This window comes from Saccopteryx leptura, chromosome X (genome assembly GCF_036850995.1).
Source record: "Saccopteryx leptura isolate mSacLep1 chromosome X, mSacLep1_pri_phased_curated, whole genome shotgun sequence".
Taxonomy (NCBI): Eukaryota; Metazoa; Chordata; class Mammalia; order Chiroptera; family Emballonuridae; genus Saccopteryx; species Saccopteryx leptura.
Window position 1 is genome coordinate 85,349,611 of NC_089516.1, and position 16,402 is coordinate 85,366,012.

Here is a 16,402-nt window from a genome sequence, read left to right on the forward strand (position 1 = left end):
TGGTGTGTGGATGTCCCAGGTTCGATTCCCAATCAAGGCACACAGGAGAAGCAACCATCTGCTTCCTCACCTCTCCCTCTCTTACTTCTCTCTCTCTCTCTCTCTCTCTCTCTCTCTCTCTCTCTTTCACTCTCTCTCTCTCCCTCTTTCCTGCAGCCATGGCTCAATTGAAACGAGTTGGCCCTGGGACCTGAGGTGGCTCCAGGCTTTCACCTGAGGTGCTAAGAAGGATAAATTGCTGAGCAATGGAGCAATGCCCCAGATGGGCAAAGCATTGCCCCTTAGTGGGCTTTGCCGGGTGGATCCTCGTTGAGGTGCATGCTGAAGTTCGTCTCTGCTTCCCCACCTCTCACTGACTGACTAAATAAATAAATAATTCAGAATACCTGCTAAAACTGGTTCCTCCTGCTATGGCATAAATCACCTGTATCTGAGTAGAGCCTTCCCTTTGTATGATATGGGCTCTTTGATATACTAGAACCCCATCACATCCGTTTTCTTCATTTGTTTTCCCTTCCTGGCCTATACGGGCAGTTGAGTTTGATAGATTTAAAAAGGAAAGCTACATGTGGAGCCAATAAGCTCATCCCTTTCCCAGAGCCACATAGATTGGGCCAACAGTGGGAATATGAGCAAACCCAATGTAATTAGAGGAAATTTCGGGAGTTTTGCTGGGAATGCTGGGACAAAGATGCTCACTGTTTTTTCTGTTGCATGTGAAAAAGGAGGTATGTATGACTCAGAGTTGCTGACTGCAGTCCTGAGACTATAAATGAAGCAAGTCTTAAAGGAGACAGCAAAGACACCGAAATAAATAGGGTCCTTTGGGCCTTAAGAAAGCTGCAGGATCAAGCCTAACCTAAAGCTATGCTAGAATTTTCAGGTACATAGGCATTGTTATTTAAACCACTTTGATTTGGGTATAAGAGGGGGCAGAATATGCTACCCTAAAATATATCTTTTTGCAAAATAAAAATACTTTGAGATGACTATTTTTGAGAGATTACAGGCACAGGACAATCTCTCGAAACAGAAGTTTCACTTCACTGGCTGGGGAAATTTACATTGATAAGGAATACCTCCACTGTAAGGATGTCTTCCTCTTTGTACCAAACTTTTTAGGTAATTAAATCTCCAACAACTCATAAATAGAAAAGGCAGCCACTTAAATCTGCATAATAACCACACCCTTGTTCATTGTGCTTTTCCTGATTGTTTCCCTTAACTGGCTTTCCCAACACCCCACATCTTACTTCATCTTTAGCTGGAAATAGTATTTAAGGTGTTCGCTTGGACCACTTCGGGGAGTTACTTAGATTTCTTGTGCATCTTCATATGGGAGGCATTAAACTTCTGTTTTTCTCCTGTTAATCTCTCTTTTATTATGGAGGGGAGTCTCAGCCAAGACCTAGAATGATGAAGGGATTACTCTTTTTCCTCCTCTATAGCTGATTTGCCACAAACAGTATTCTGATATGGGAAAAGTATTTTTTCCCCAATAGAATGCCTAGCAAAACCATTGTTACTCATGAGAGCATGAAAAAATGTCTTAGAAATCCCAAGACAAGATAGGTTGAGAATTACTACTCTCAGCTACAAGAGAAAATAAAATTAGTGTTCACTAACTGAATCTCACTTTTAGTACCAACATCCTGATATTGCACCTAGTTTATCTGGATTAGGCTTTTTGATATTGCCAAATTCTTTAGCCTTCACAGGCCATTTCTTACTTGACTCATACCTGGCTAGTCACAGTCTTTTTAGAAAGATTGAACATTTCAGGTCAAGTATATAACCCCAACCTTCAAGGTTTGTATGAGATATTTTATATGGTTACTCATATACTGTGAGTAAGAGGAACATATATGAGTACAATTTGAATGTAATCTATGCAGAATATTTATTAATCCAAGAACATATTTCCTATCTAAAGAATTATTATTTCTAGGCCCTAGCCAGTTGGCTCAGCAGTAGAGTGTCAACTTGGCATGTGGAAGGCCTAGGTTTGATTCCCGGTCAGGGCACACAAGAGAAGGAACCTTCTGCTTCTCCACCCCTGCCACTTCCCCTCCCGCAGCCATGGCTTGAATGAGCAAGTTGGTCCCAGGACGCTGAGGATGGCTCCATGGCAATGGAGCAGCAGCCCCAGATGAGCAGAACATCAGCCCCAGACAGGGTTGCCAGGTAGATTCCGGTCCACGCACATGCAGGGGATCTGTATTTCCACCTCTCTGCCTTTCACTTGATTAATTAAAAGAATTATTATTTGTCAACTCTAACAATTTGCAATACATAAAAATTAAATTAAAAGAGATTTCCATTAAACCTCACTACAGTAATAAAGTTCTCTCTCTTCCTTTTTCTCTCTCTAAAAATCAATTTTAAAAAGACATATAATTCTGCTATATGATTTAGAATTATTTCTTTCTAAAAAATTAAGCTGTAGCTTTCAATGTAATATACTTCAGTATTAACAACACAGTTTTTGGCATATGGTAGGAGATATATACACACACACACACACACACACACACACACACACACATATATATATATCAACGACTTATAAATCCATTTTGCTTTCTTGCAGATACTGTGAATTGACAATTTGAGTGTGTTTGTGTGTTTGTATCTGTTGGAAAAATTATTTATGTAGAACATTACTTACCTACAAAGAAGTTGTGTTAAGATGACCATATTTTTCAACTATTGATTTGGTCATGTAGTCTGGGAAAAGGTTCTTCTCCAATTCCTGATTGTATGTATAAGAAGCCTTGCAAAAGTGTAAAAATAAGATAACTTCCCTTTATTAGAATAAAATGAGATGAAATTAGCACTATCAACTATATATATATATCAACTATATATATATATATATATGGGATGTATTTTTATGTAATATAATCACTCACCAACCACAAAATTTCCATAAGTGAAAATCTACCATGCAAGAATTTACTTTTGCATAACTTCTATAGACACAAGGATTTAGTCTGAGTTATATGAGTTACCTCTGGAAATGTGGAAGTGGTTAAAAAAAAAAGGGGCACATGATTACTTGGAAAAAAAGTGACTCAGTGGACAGAGCATCAGCCCGGTGTATGGACGTCCTAGGTTTGATTCTTGGTCAGGGCACAAAGAAGTGACAGTTTCTCTCCCCATCTCTTTCCCCTTCTCTATTAATTTCTCTCCCATAGCCAGTGGCTCAATTGTTTTGAGCATGGCCCCAGACACTGAGGACAGAATGGTTGGTCCAAGCATTGGCCTCAGGTGCTAAAAATAGCTTGCTTGATTTGAGCATAGGCCCCAAATGGAGGTTGCTGAGTGGATCCTGGTCAGAGCGCATATAAGAGTCTGCCTCACTGTCTCCCCTCTTCTTACCTAAAAAGAAAAAAAGAAAAAGAAAAAAGTAAGGATTTTACAATGTAGCCATAAGAGAGAGAATCTGAATTCTGACCTTGGAGCTGTATCAGTTAACAAGGGAAGAACTAAGATGTGTCAAAAATTTCTCTAGGACAATGATGACATGCAGGAATAGGAAGGCAACTACAATAATTCTTAAGAGTCCTAAAATCAGAAAAGCACATCACATGTAGTTGGAGGGAAAACACACACACAAATATCAAATTGTTATATAGGAGACATATGATCCACAACAAAGCAAATGAATTTACAAGTTTCTCATAATTTTGAAGAAAGGCCAGGGGTGGAACCAAATTTTATTGGCTTTAGGTTTCAACGTCCCTATTTTAGAAAAAGAACACAAAATTATTAATACAAACTTAAATACAAAGTGCACAACATTCTGAACCAAATGCAAATAAATAACTTAAAGCAATCTAAACTAAATACATACAAATAAATAGCCCATATTTACAAATTTTACAAATACACAGTCATGTGACAAACACACTGCTATGGCCCCTTCCAGGATGGAATGTGCTCCTGCAAAGGAGGGGCTTTGAAAGTTCATATGCCTCATGGGAAGTTCACAGTTGAGGAGAATACACTATTTCCCCACATATAGGACACTCCCATGTATAAGACGCACCTTAATTTTGGGGCCCAAGATTTGAAAAAAAATATGTATTACATAAAGTTATTGAACTCAAGTTTTATTCATAAAATTCATACAACTCTCAAAAATGCAGGAAATGCAAGTAAAAAAAAAAACTACAACCACTGTGTAAGATGCACCCCATTTATGGACCCCAAATTTTTCCAAAAAAAGGTGCATATTATACATGGGGAACTACGATACTCTTTTCCATGTCCAGAAAGTAAGTGCAGTCATGTGCCACATAGTGACATTTCCATCAGCGTTGGACCACATACATAATGCTGGTGCCATAAGATTATGATGGAGCAGAAAAATCCCAATCACTTAGTGACATCGTAGACATTGTGACATCACAGTGCAATGCATTACTCATATGTTTCTGGTGACACTGACTTAAACAAACCTACTGCTCAGCCCATCATAGAAAAGAATAGCTCATATAATTATGTACAGTGAGTAATACTTGATAATAAATTATTATGTTACTGGTTTCTGTATTTACTATACTATAGTTTTTATCATTATTTTAGAGTGTATTTTTCACTTATAAAAATTTATTGTAAAACGGCGTGCAGCGGCCTCATTTGTCTCATGTTTACTGTCTGTTGATTGCATTATTTTCTCTAGTGCTTGATTTCATCTCCTGTGGTTTTGTGCAGGAACATGCTATACAGGCTCGTAGCCTGGGAGTGTAGCAGGCTGTATCATCTAGCTTGTGTAAGTGTGTGCTATGATGTTCACACAACTATACACTCACCCAATGTTGCATTTCTCAGAACCTATCCCTGTCATTCAGTGATGTGTGACAGGAATGACAGATAAAAATTAACCATATGGAAGCATTTATTCTAAAGTGTATATGCCCAGAGTTAGCCAAACTTTGTGGACTGAGAGCACAGGCTTCTGACTGCACAGTCAGCCCAAGACTTCTGACATCAATTGCAAAGATTTAGGGTCCAACTACAAAGATAAAGAGCGCAGTCCCCAAGACTGTCCTCAGTCGTGACACCAACTACAAGTTAAGGGGAATTTCCAAAACCTTCCTAAAGTGTGATAATTCACTATGAACACTCACAAAACTCCGTGAAAGCTATTATCCTCACAGTTATGTCTTATTATGGGAAAGGAGGACAGATTATAAGGAAGAGGCTCACAGCACAGGGCATGGGAGCATTCCAAATGCAAAGCTTTCCTTGTCCTCTGGGTGCATTGTCCATCCAATGTCCTTGTGTGACAATATACACGACGTGTTGCCAGCCTGGTAGGCTTACACTAGCTTGAGTCCAGACATTTTACAGGGGCTTCATTGCATAGGCATATTGATTGATTAATTGATTGATTGGTCCTTTGTGGATAAACTCAGTTTTGATATTTTTTGTGTGTGTCTCTTTTTTTCCTTTTTATTGAATTTATTTGCGAGAAACTGGTTAACAAAATTATACAGGTTTCGGGCGCACGATTCTGCAACACATCATCTGCACACTGTATTGTGTGTTCACCAACCCAGGTCAAGTATCTGTCCATCACCATTTATCCCCCTTATACCCTCCTCCACCCCCCCACCATCCCCAGTAATTGTCATACTATTGTCCGTGTCCATTAATTTTTCTCTTTTTTTTTTCTCAATCCCCTCACATACACCAACACAACCCCCAAACCCCGCTCCAACAATTGTCAGCCTATTCTCTATTTATGAGTCTAATGCTCTCCAGGTCCATCCATGCTGTCACAAAGGGTAAAATTTCCTTCTTTTTTATGAATGTGTAGTATTCCATTGTGTAAATGTACCACAGCTTCTTTACCCACTTTTCTACTGATGGGCACTAAGGCTGTTTCCAGATCTTGCTTACTGTAAAAACTGCTGCAATGAACATAGAGGTACATATATTCTTTTAAATTATTGTTTATGATTTCTTCAGATAAATTTCCAGCAGTGGAGTTGCTGGGTCATAAGGCAGTTCTAGTTTTAGTTTTTTGAAGTAATTCCATACTGCTTTCCACACTGGCTGCACCATTCTGCATTCCCACCAACAGTGAATGAAGGTTCCTTTTTCTCCACATCCTTATGAATACTTGTTGTTTGCTGATTTATTAATAATGATAGCCATTCTGACAGGTGTGAGGTGATATCCCATTGTGGTTTTAGGTTACATTACTACAATTATTAGTGATATTGAGCATCTTTTTATATGTCTATTGGCCATTTGAATGTTCTCTTTGGAAAAGTGCCTATTTATTTATTTATTTATTTATTTATTTTTGTGACTCAGAGGTGGGGGGATAGATGGGGACAGACATAAAGTAAGAGAGAGAGATGAGAAGCATCAATTCTTCTTTGTGGCACCTTGGTTGTTCATTGATTGCTTTCTCATATGTGCCTTGACCAAGGGGCTACAGCAGATGAAGTGACCCCTTGCTCAAGCCAGTGACCTTAGACTCAAGCTAGTGAGCCTTGCTCAAACCAGATGAGCCCGCACTCAAACATGCAACTTTAGGATTTCAAACCTGGGTCCTCCGCTTCCCAATACAATGCTCTATCCACTGCACCACTGCCTGATCAGACTGGAGAAGTGCCTATTTTTCTTATATTATTATTTTTTGTATTTTTCTGAAGTGAGAAGCAGGGAGGCAGAGAGACAGACTCCTGCATGAGCCTGACCGGGATCCACCTGGCCAGCCCACCAGGGGGTGATGCTCTGCCCATCTGGGATGTTGCTCCTCCACAACCTGAACCATTCTAGTGCCTGAGGCAGAGGTCATAGAGCCATCCTCAGCGCCAGGTCATCTTTGCTCCAATGGAACCCCGGCTGAAGGAGGGGAAGAGAGAGAAAGAAAAAGAAGGAAGGGGAAGGTTGTAGAAGCAGATGGACACCTCTCTTGTGTGCCTTGGCCAGGAATCAAAGCCAGGACTTCCACACGCCAGGACAATGCTCTACTACTGAGCCAACTGGCCAGGGGCAGGAGGTTCCTATTTTTTAATTGGATTGGTTGGTTTTTGGTTGAGTTTTATTAGTTTTTTATAAATTTTGGACATTAAACTTTTCTCAGATCTATCAACAAATATGTTCTCCCAATCCATGGTTCTCTTTTCATTTTGTTGATGGTTTCCTTTGCTGTGCAAAAATGTTTTAGTTTAGGTAGTCCTATTTGTTTACTTTTTCTTGTGTTTCTTTGCCTAAGGAGATGTATCAGAAAAAATATTTACTTTTTCTTGTGTTTCTTTGCCTAAGGAGATGTATCAGAAAAAATATTGCTATGAGAAAACTCTAAAATTTTGCTGCCTGGAATTTTATCATTTTGAGTTTAATGTTTAAGTCTTTAATTCAGTTTGAGTTTTTTCTTGTGTATGGTGTAAAAGGGGACACGTATCTTTCCCCTTTTCCCAAAACCATTTACCCCATTATATGCTGTTCCCTCTTTTTTTATATATTAATTGACCATAGAGGTGTAGGTTGACTTCTGGGCTCTCTATTCTGTTCCATTGATACTTATATGTCTGCTTTTCTGCAAGTATCTTGCTATTTTGGTTACTATGGCCTTGTAATATAGTTTTATATCAAGTAGCATGCTTCCTCCAACTTTGTTCTTCTTCCTCAAGATTGCTGTAGCTATCTGAGGTATTCTGTGGTTCCATGAAAATTTTTGGAATATTTCTTCTAGTTCTGTGAAATACACCACTAGTATCTTGACAGCAATTACATTGAATCTATACATTGCTTTGGGTAACATGGACATTTTAATGATGTTAATTCTTCCTATCCATGAATACAATATATGCTTTCACTTATTTATATCTTCATTTTCTTTCTTGAGTGTTCTATACTTTTCTGAGTACAGGTCTTTGATATCCTTGGTTAAATTTATGCCTATTTTTTTTGTGTGTATGTGTAGTTGTGAACAGGATTGTTTTCTTAGTTTCCCTTTCTGAGATAGTTCATTATCGGTGTATAAAAATACAACTTATTTCTGGATATTTATTCTATATCCTGCTACTTTACTGTTCTAGTTCTAGTTGTTTTTTGGTGAAATTTTTAGGGGTCTCCATATACAGTATCATGTCATCAGCAAACAATGACAGTTTTTCTTCTTCCTTTCCAGTTTGGATGCCTTTTATTTCTTCTTCTTGTCTGTGTGCTAATTTCTCCCACTGTGTTTTTCATTTCAGATTTTGTATTCTTTACTTCTGACTGGTCCTTTTTAATGGTTTATATAATTCTTCATGCTGTTGAGCATCCTTATAACCATTACTTTAATCTCTACAACTAATAAGTTGCTTGCCTCCATTTCATTTAGCTCTTCTTTTTGAAGATTTGTCCTGCTCTTTCATTTGAGGCCTGATTCTTAATCTCTCCATTTTGGCATCCTCCTTGTGTTCTCTGTGTAGTAGATGTGCTATGACTCCCAGTTTTGGTGGGGTGGCCTTATAGAGTAGGTGTCCTGTAGAGTCAAATGGTTCAGTCTCCTTGATCAAGTGAGGTGGATGTTCCAGGAATGTCCTGTGTGTGGGTTGTGTGGGCCCTCCTGTTGTAATTTGGTCTTGATTGCTATTGGCCCTTTTGTGCATGGGATCAACCTTCAGGTTGGCTGATTATGAGACTCAACCCTCACCAGGGCTTACAGGTGCTAGGTGGACTCAGTTTCTAGCAATTTTCTTATTTCCTCAGAAATCAAGCTGGTTGATACCGCATGGTCTGATTGGCTCATTATGTGTCACCTCATTAGCATAAACTATCAGGTATGGTCAAGAGCCCACTATGAATAACAAAGACACTCCTATTACTCAGGAAATTTGAAAGGTGTAAAGCAGTGGTAGTCAGTCTGGTCCCTACCACCCACTAGTAGGTGTTCTAGCTTACATGGTGGGCAGTAGCGGAGCAACCAAAGTATAAATAAAAAGATAGATTTAACTATAGTAAATTGTTTTATAAAGATTTATTCTGCCAAACAGTGAAAATCCGACATAAAGTACTTGGTAAATAATTATTATTATATGCTTTAACTTGCTGTAACTCTGCTTTATAAATTTTATAAAGTAAAGTTATTTCCCTACTTGATAAATCACCATTACTGTGGAACTGGTGGGAGGTTAGAAAATTTTACTACTAACAGAGATACAAAAGTGGGTGGTAGGTATAAAAAGGTTGGTCTGGAGGTTACCTCCCAGGACCCAGGGACAAATCCCAGGCTTCTCATAGAGCAAGAAAAAAAATCTTTGCTACCCAGTGTAAAATACCATTGAAGTACTATTTATTATACTTCTAATTTTATTTTTATGAATTTTCAAATATTCATGTTTATAGGTCACCAGGGTTCCCCAACTTTTTTTTGTAGGCTTATAAATTCATTCATTTCATTATAGTTGCCAGGTAGTGGGGAAGGGAGATTATTTTGTCAGCATGATTTAAGTCATCTCAGTAAAATGTGACAATTTACAATTGTGAAAAATGTCAAAACTTGTTGAATTGATTTCATTTTTGTATTAACTATTGGGAATAACAGCAACAGTTTAAAAATAACTAAGGAAAGAAAGGAATTGATTGGCTAGAGTAGCCTGCAAGGAGTATCTTTCTTTAAGAGGAGCTAAAATCAGAGCTTCAGAAAATATTACTGCCTGACTTGTGGTGGTGCAGTGGATTGAGTGTCGACCTGGAACTCTAAGATTGCTGATTCAAAATCCTGGGCCAGCCTGGTCAAGGCACATACAGGAAGCAACTACTATGAATTGATGCTTCCTGCTTCTCTCTATCTTTCTCTCTCTTCCTCCTCTCTAAAAAAAAAAAAAAAAAAAAATCTAAATCTTAAAAAAAAAAAAATCAAAGAATTAAAAAAGAAAGAAGAAAATAATTACCAAGTCTCAGTTTCTTCCAGTTACTCAGAAATACTTTCCTTTTGTGGAAGACTAAAAATGGCCACCCACAGCTCCAGAAGGTTACAGTCTCCCAACCTACCAGGAGAAAAAATAATCACATATTCCCAATTGCTCTACTAAAATGGATTACATCCTTATGTCATGTGCACATTCCTGACCCAAGCACACTGGCTATGATTCACTAGGTCTGCAGGGTCCTGCTTGGTAAAACTGGAACCTGGAGAACAAAGACTGTCCCACTAAAATGACAATATTGAAAGTGGTGCAGGTAGTTAATCAAAGAAACATGCTATTGAAAGAAGAGTGATAATATTTCTGTTATACGCTGAGCACAGAAAAGCAACTACCCTATTACTAAGGCTGTGGTCAGATGATTAGTTAAAAGTATTTATCTCAGTCCATCTTATCGATTAATATACGTATCCAAAATTGCACTCATTTAAAGTGTACAGTTCCATGAGTTTTCACCAATATGGAGAACTGTACAAGTACTACTGTAATCAAGATACAAAATGTTTTCATCACCCCAAAAAGTTCTTTCATGCTTCCTTAGAGTTTATTATCACTGTCATTTCAAACCCAGGCCACCACCTGACCTGCCTTCTCTACAGAGATTAGTGTGTATTTTCATATAAATGGAAACATAGTTTATGTACTTCTTTTGTGTATGGCTTTTTGTTCATTCTGCATGTTACTGAGATGCATGTTACCACTGTGCAGACATGCCAATCTTTGTTTTTCCATTCTCCAGCTGAAGCATATTTCAGTGCTAACTGTGACCATAATGAATAAAACGCTATGAGTGTTCATAGAGAATTTTGAATGTGCCTGTATGTTTTTATTCTTCTTGGATAAAATACACAGTAATAGAATAGTTGGGAGGTACATGTATATTTTTCAAACTTTTATAGTTTTAGCTCTTACATTTAGGTTGTTAACCCATCTTAAATGTTTATATCTGATGTGTAATATATAAGTTTTGTGTATGAGTTTTGCTTTACTCTTACATATGGCTATCCAGTTGACCCAGCACTGTTTTTTGAAAAGACTGTTTCTCTTTTTTTATTGAAATATTAGAGTGATATTGCTTAATAAAATTATACAGATTTCAAATGCACAATTCTACAACACATCATCCGTATATTGCCTTGTGTGTTCACCCCCCCAAGTCAAGTCTCCCTCCATCACCAACTGCTCCCCCTATCCTCTTCCATCTTCCCCACCGTCACCCCTCTGATAGCTATCAGTCTGTTCTCTGTATCTATGAGTCTGTTTCTATTTTGTTTTTAAAATTATTTTGCTCGTTAGATTCCACATATGATTGAGACCATATAACACTTGTCTTTCTCTGACTGGCTTACTTCACTTGGCATAATGCTCTCAGGTTCATCCATGCTGTCACAAAGGTAAGCTTTCCTTCTTTTTATTTTTATGGCTGATAGTATTCTATTGCATAAATGAACCACAGTTTTCCACAGTGGCTGCACTAATCTGCATTTCTACCAACAGTACACAAACGTTCCCTTTTCTCCACACCTTCACCAACAATTGCTGTTTGTTGATTTATTGATAATAGCCATTCTGACAGGTGTGAGGTGATTTCTCTGATGATTAGTGATGTTCGGCATCTTTTCATATGTCTATTGGTCAACTGTATGTCCTCTGAAGAAGTGTCTATTCAGGCCCTTTGCCCATTTTTTAATTGAATTGTTTTTTGGTGTTGGGTTTTATAAGCTTCTTGTAAATTTTAGATAGTAAGCCCTTATCAGGTGTGTTGGCGAATATATTCTCCCATTCAGTGGGTTGTTTTTTCATTTTGGTGATGGTTTCCTTTGCTGTGAAAAACCTTTTTAGTTGGATGTAGTCCCATTTATTTTTTTTAATTGTCTTAGCACATTTGTTGAAAATTATTTGACAATATATGTGAAGGTTTACTTCTGGATCTCAATTCTTCTCCTCTGATTGATATGTCTATCTTTATGCTAGAGCCACACAGTCTTGGTTACTGTAGCTGTACAATAAGTTTTAAAATAAGGAAGTGTGAGTTCTCCTACCTTATTCTTTTCAAGATCATTTTGACTATTCTGGATTTCTTATGATCCCATATGACTGTTAGTATCTGCTTATCAATGTTTCCACAAAGCACAGCTTGGATTTTGATATAGAGTGCATTAACTTTGGGGCTATTGCCATCTTAACAATATTAAATCTTCCAATCCATGAACATGGCTTGCCATCAATTTAGGTCTTCTTAAGTTAATTTTAGTGATGTTTTTTAGTTCTGAACATGCAAGTCTTACACTACTTTGCTTAAATTTATTCTGAAGTATTTTATTATTTTAATACTATTATGAGTGGAATTACACAGATAATTTCATTTTTGGACTTTTTATTGCTAGTGGACAGAAATACAATTGATTTTTGTATATTGATCTTGTATCCTGCAACCTTACTGAACTCATTAGATAAACATATTTTTTTTTTATGTGTGGATTCTTTAGCATTTTTATATGCAACATTGTGTCTTCTTAAAATAGAGATAATTTTAGTATTTGTTTTCGAATCTGGGTATATTTTATTTCTTTTTCTAACTGAATTTCCCTGGCTGGTACTTCCAGGACAATGTTGGACAAAAGTGGTGACATCTTCCTGATCTTAGTGAGTAAGAATCCAATCTCTCACCATTAAGTATGATGTTATTTGTGGGATTTTCATATACCCTTTATCAGGTGAAAAAAATTTCTCTCCTATTCTTAGGCATTGAATCATGAAACACTGTTGGATTGTGTCAAATGTTTCCCTCCATCTATTGAGATATAATATGGTGTATTACATGAATTGCTTTTCATGTGTCCAACTACTTTTGCAGCTTGGGATAAACACTGCATGATCATGATGTGCAAAGCTTTTTAAATATTGCCAGATACTGTTTGCTAGTATTTTATTAAAGATTTTTGTGTCCATATTCATAAAGATTATTGGTCTGTAGTTTTGTTGTTTTATTCTTGTGATAGATTTTTCTCACTTTGATATCAGGGAAATACTGATATCTTGAAGAAAGTTAACAGATATTTGTCTTATAATTTTTTAAAGAGTCTTTGAAAAATTTAACTTAATTCTTAAACAATTGGTTAAAACTCATCAGTAAAGCAGTCTGGTCTTGGACTTTTCTTTATTTTTTAATTTTTAATTTTAATTTTTTTTTCAGGGAGAGGAGGAGAGACAGAGCAGACTTCTACATGTGTCCCAACCGGTATCCACCCAGCAAGCTCACTAGGGGATGATACTAGGTCTTGGATTTTTCATGGGAAAGATTTTTGATTAATTAATTCAATCTCACATCAGTTTTCTTATGCTTACTGCTTTTGCACTGTAGACCATTCTCCACCCTTTACTTTTCAACCTATTTGTATTTTTATATTTAATGTGTAGCTCTTATAGACAGTGTATATTTTTTTTTGTATCCATCTCATATGTTCTGCTTTTTAATAGAAATGTTTAGCCCATTTACATTTAAAATAGTTATTGATGTAGTGGTATTTAAGTTTGCCATTTTACTATTTTCTTTCAACTAGTTATACCTGATTTTTGTCCCCCTCTTTCTTGCATATTTTTTGTTAATAAACATTTTTATCCTATTTGATTTCTTCTATTGCCTTTAAAGATATATCTTTTTGCACAATTGTTTTAGTATTTGCTCTGGATATCATATTTTACATCTGAACTTATCACAGTCTCCTCAGCATGAATATAGAATTATGTCAGGTAAACTATATTAAACTTCCAATGATATATTTCTAATTATCATCCCACATTCTTAGTGTTACAGTTGCCATATATATTTATATATTGTCTAAAAACATTATAAGCCCAGTAATACATTTTTATTTTTTCTTATTTTAAAGATTTTATTCATTTATTTTAAAGAAAGGAGGAGAAAGAGAGAGAGAGAGAGAGAAAGAGAAAGAGAAAGGGGGATGGGGAGGAGTGGGAAACATCAACTCATAGTAGTTTCTTTTTTTATGTGCCTTCCCTGGTCAAGACCAGGGTTTCAAACCAGCAGCCTCAGTGCTCCAGGTCAACATTCTATTTACTGCGCCACCACAGGTCAGGCCCAATAATACATTTATATATGTTTTACTTTAAATAGTCAAATGCCTTTGAAACACTAATAGAAGAAAAGAAAAAATATATAAATAAGTTTAAATTTCTTTTAATCTTATAATTTGGAACTGCTCTCTGTTGTCATTTTCTTTCAGGCAAAAGAATCTGTTAGCATTTCTTATAATGCAGGTCTGCTGGCAGCAAATTTTGTCAGTTTTGCTTACCTGAAAATATATTGATTTTCAAAACTGCAATGAGATACCACCTCACACCTGTTTGATTAGCTGTTATTAGCAAGACAGGTAATAGCAAATGTTGGAGAGGCTGTGGAGAAAAAGGAACCCTCATCCACTGTTGGTGGGAATGTAAAGTAGTACAACCATTATGGAAGAAAGTATGGTGGTTCCTCAAAAAACTGAAAATAGAACTACCTTATGACCCAGCAATCCCTCTACTGGGTATATACCCCCAAAACTCAGAAACATTGATACGTAAAGACACATGCAGCCCCATGTTTATTGCAGCATTGTTCATAGTGGCCAGGACATGGAAACAACCAAAAAGCCCGTCAATAGATGACTGGATAAAGAAGATATGGCACATATACACTATGGAATACTACTCAGCCATAAGAAATGATGATATCGGATCATTTACAGCAAAATGGTGGGATCTTGATAACATGATACGAAGCGAAATAAGTAAATCAGAAAAAACCAGGAACTGCATTATTTCAGACATAGGTGGGACATAAAAGTGAAACTAAGAGACATTGATAAGAGTGTAGTGGTTACGGGGGGGGGAGGGGGGAGAGGGCGAGGGAAAGGGGAGGGGGAGGGGCACAAAGAAAACAAGATAGAAGGTGACAGAGGACAATCTGACTTTGGGTGATGGGTATGCAACATAATTGAACGACAAGATAACCTGGACTTGTTATCTTTGAATATATGTATCCTGATTTATTGATGTCACCCCATTAAAAAAATAAAATTAAAAAAAAAGAAAAAACATATATTGATTTTCAGTCTTAATTTTTCTTATTTTATTTCTTTTTCTTTCTTCCCTTTTTTTCAAGAAGGGGAGATAGATGGGGACAAACAGACAGGATGGGAGAGTATTGAGAAGCATCAACTCATAGTTGTGTCATCTTAGTTGTTCATTGATTGCTTTCTCATTTGCCTTTATTTTTCAAAGTTATCTTTGCTGAATATAGAATTGTAGGCCAGTAGTTTTTTTTTTTTGTTTTGCTTTGTTTTGTTTATTTTTGTACTTTTAGCACTTTCAATATGTTGTTACAATATCTGGTCTCCATGATGTCTGTAAGAAAATCAGTAAAAATCATGTTTGTGTTCCCCTATGTCTAACCTATTAATTTTCCTTAACACCAAGATTGCCACTTCATCTTTGACCTTAAGAGATTTGAGTATTGAAAGTGCCTAAGTCTAGTTTTGGGGTGTTTTTCTTACTGACTTTCATTGAATTTCTTGGAAATGAAAATTATTTTTTAACCACATTTGGGAAGGTTTTAGCAATTATTTCTTGTATTTTTCCCCTTTCTCTCTCTCTCTCTCTCTCTCTCTCTCTCTCTTTCTCTCTTTCATTCTTCTTTATTTTGTCCCACAAGTCTCTGAGTCTCTGTTACCTTTCTTTAATCTCTGTCTCTCTCCTTCGAAATATATAATTTTAACTGATCTAATTTCAAGTTCACTATTTTGGGTTTTTGCTCTCTCCTACCTGTTTTTGAGCCTATCTAGTGAATTTTCATTTTCATTATTGTATTTTGTGGATTTTTGAGTCTTGTAGGTGCAAAGTTGTGTCTTCTCAATTCAAATTCCATTCTTGAATTTCCACTTTTTCAATACTTTTTGTTTTCTCTGCTGGAATTGTTACTTTGTTCACTCATTAATTTTATTTCTCTTTTAATTCTTTGAATACATTTATAATAGTACCCTTTAAAGCTTTGTCAGTTGCACTTAACATTCTGAAACATTTTCTATTGACTGCATTGTTTCTGAATGTGAGTTATACCTTCTTGTTTCTTTGCACATCTATAATTTTAATTAGATTTTGCAGATAATATATCATGATGATCCAGGGTTATCTATATTCTGAAGATTATTTTTTCACTGCCCTTACAGGCACTTAACTTGCATCAGTGGTATGTAACCCTGATATATTTGCCCAGTTCCTACAGCTTCTTGCTGCTGCTCATTTTCCCCTGGCTTACTGGGCATTTCACCTGCACCTGCTTATCTTGGTGGTCAGCCAAGGATTTGGTCACAGTTTCTATTCAGGAATTAGGGTTCACTTTCTCTATAGATCTTTTTCTCATGATATTTCACCCCTAAATTTCTCTACCAGCCTCAGGC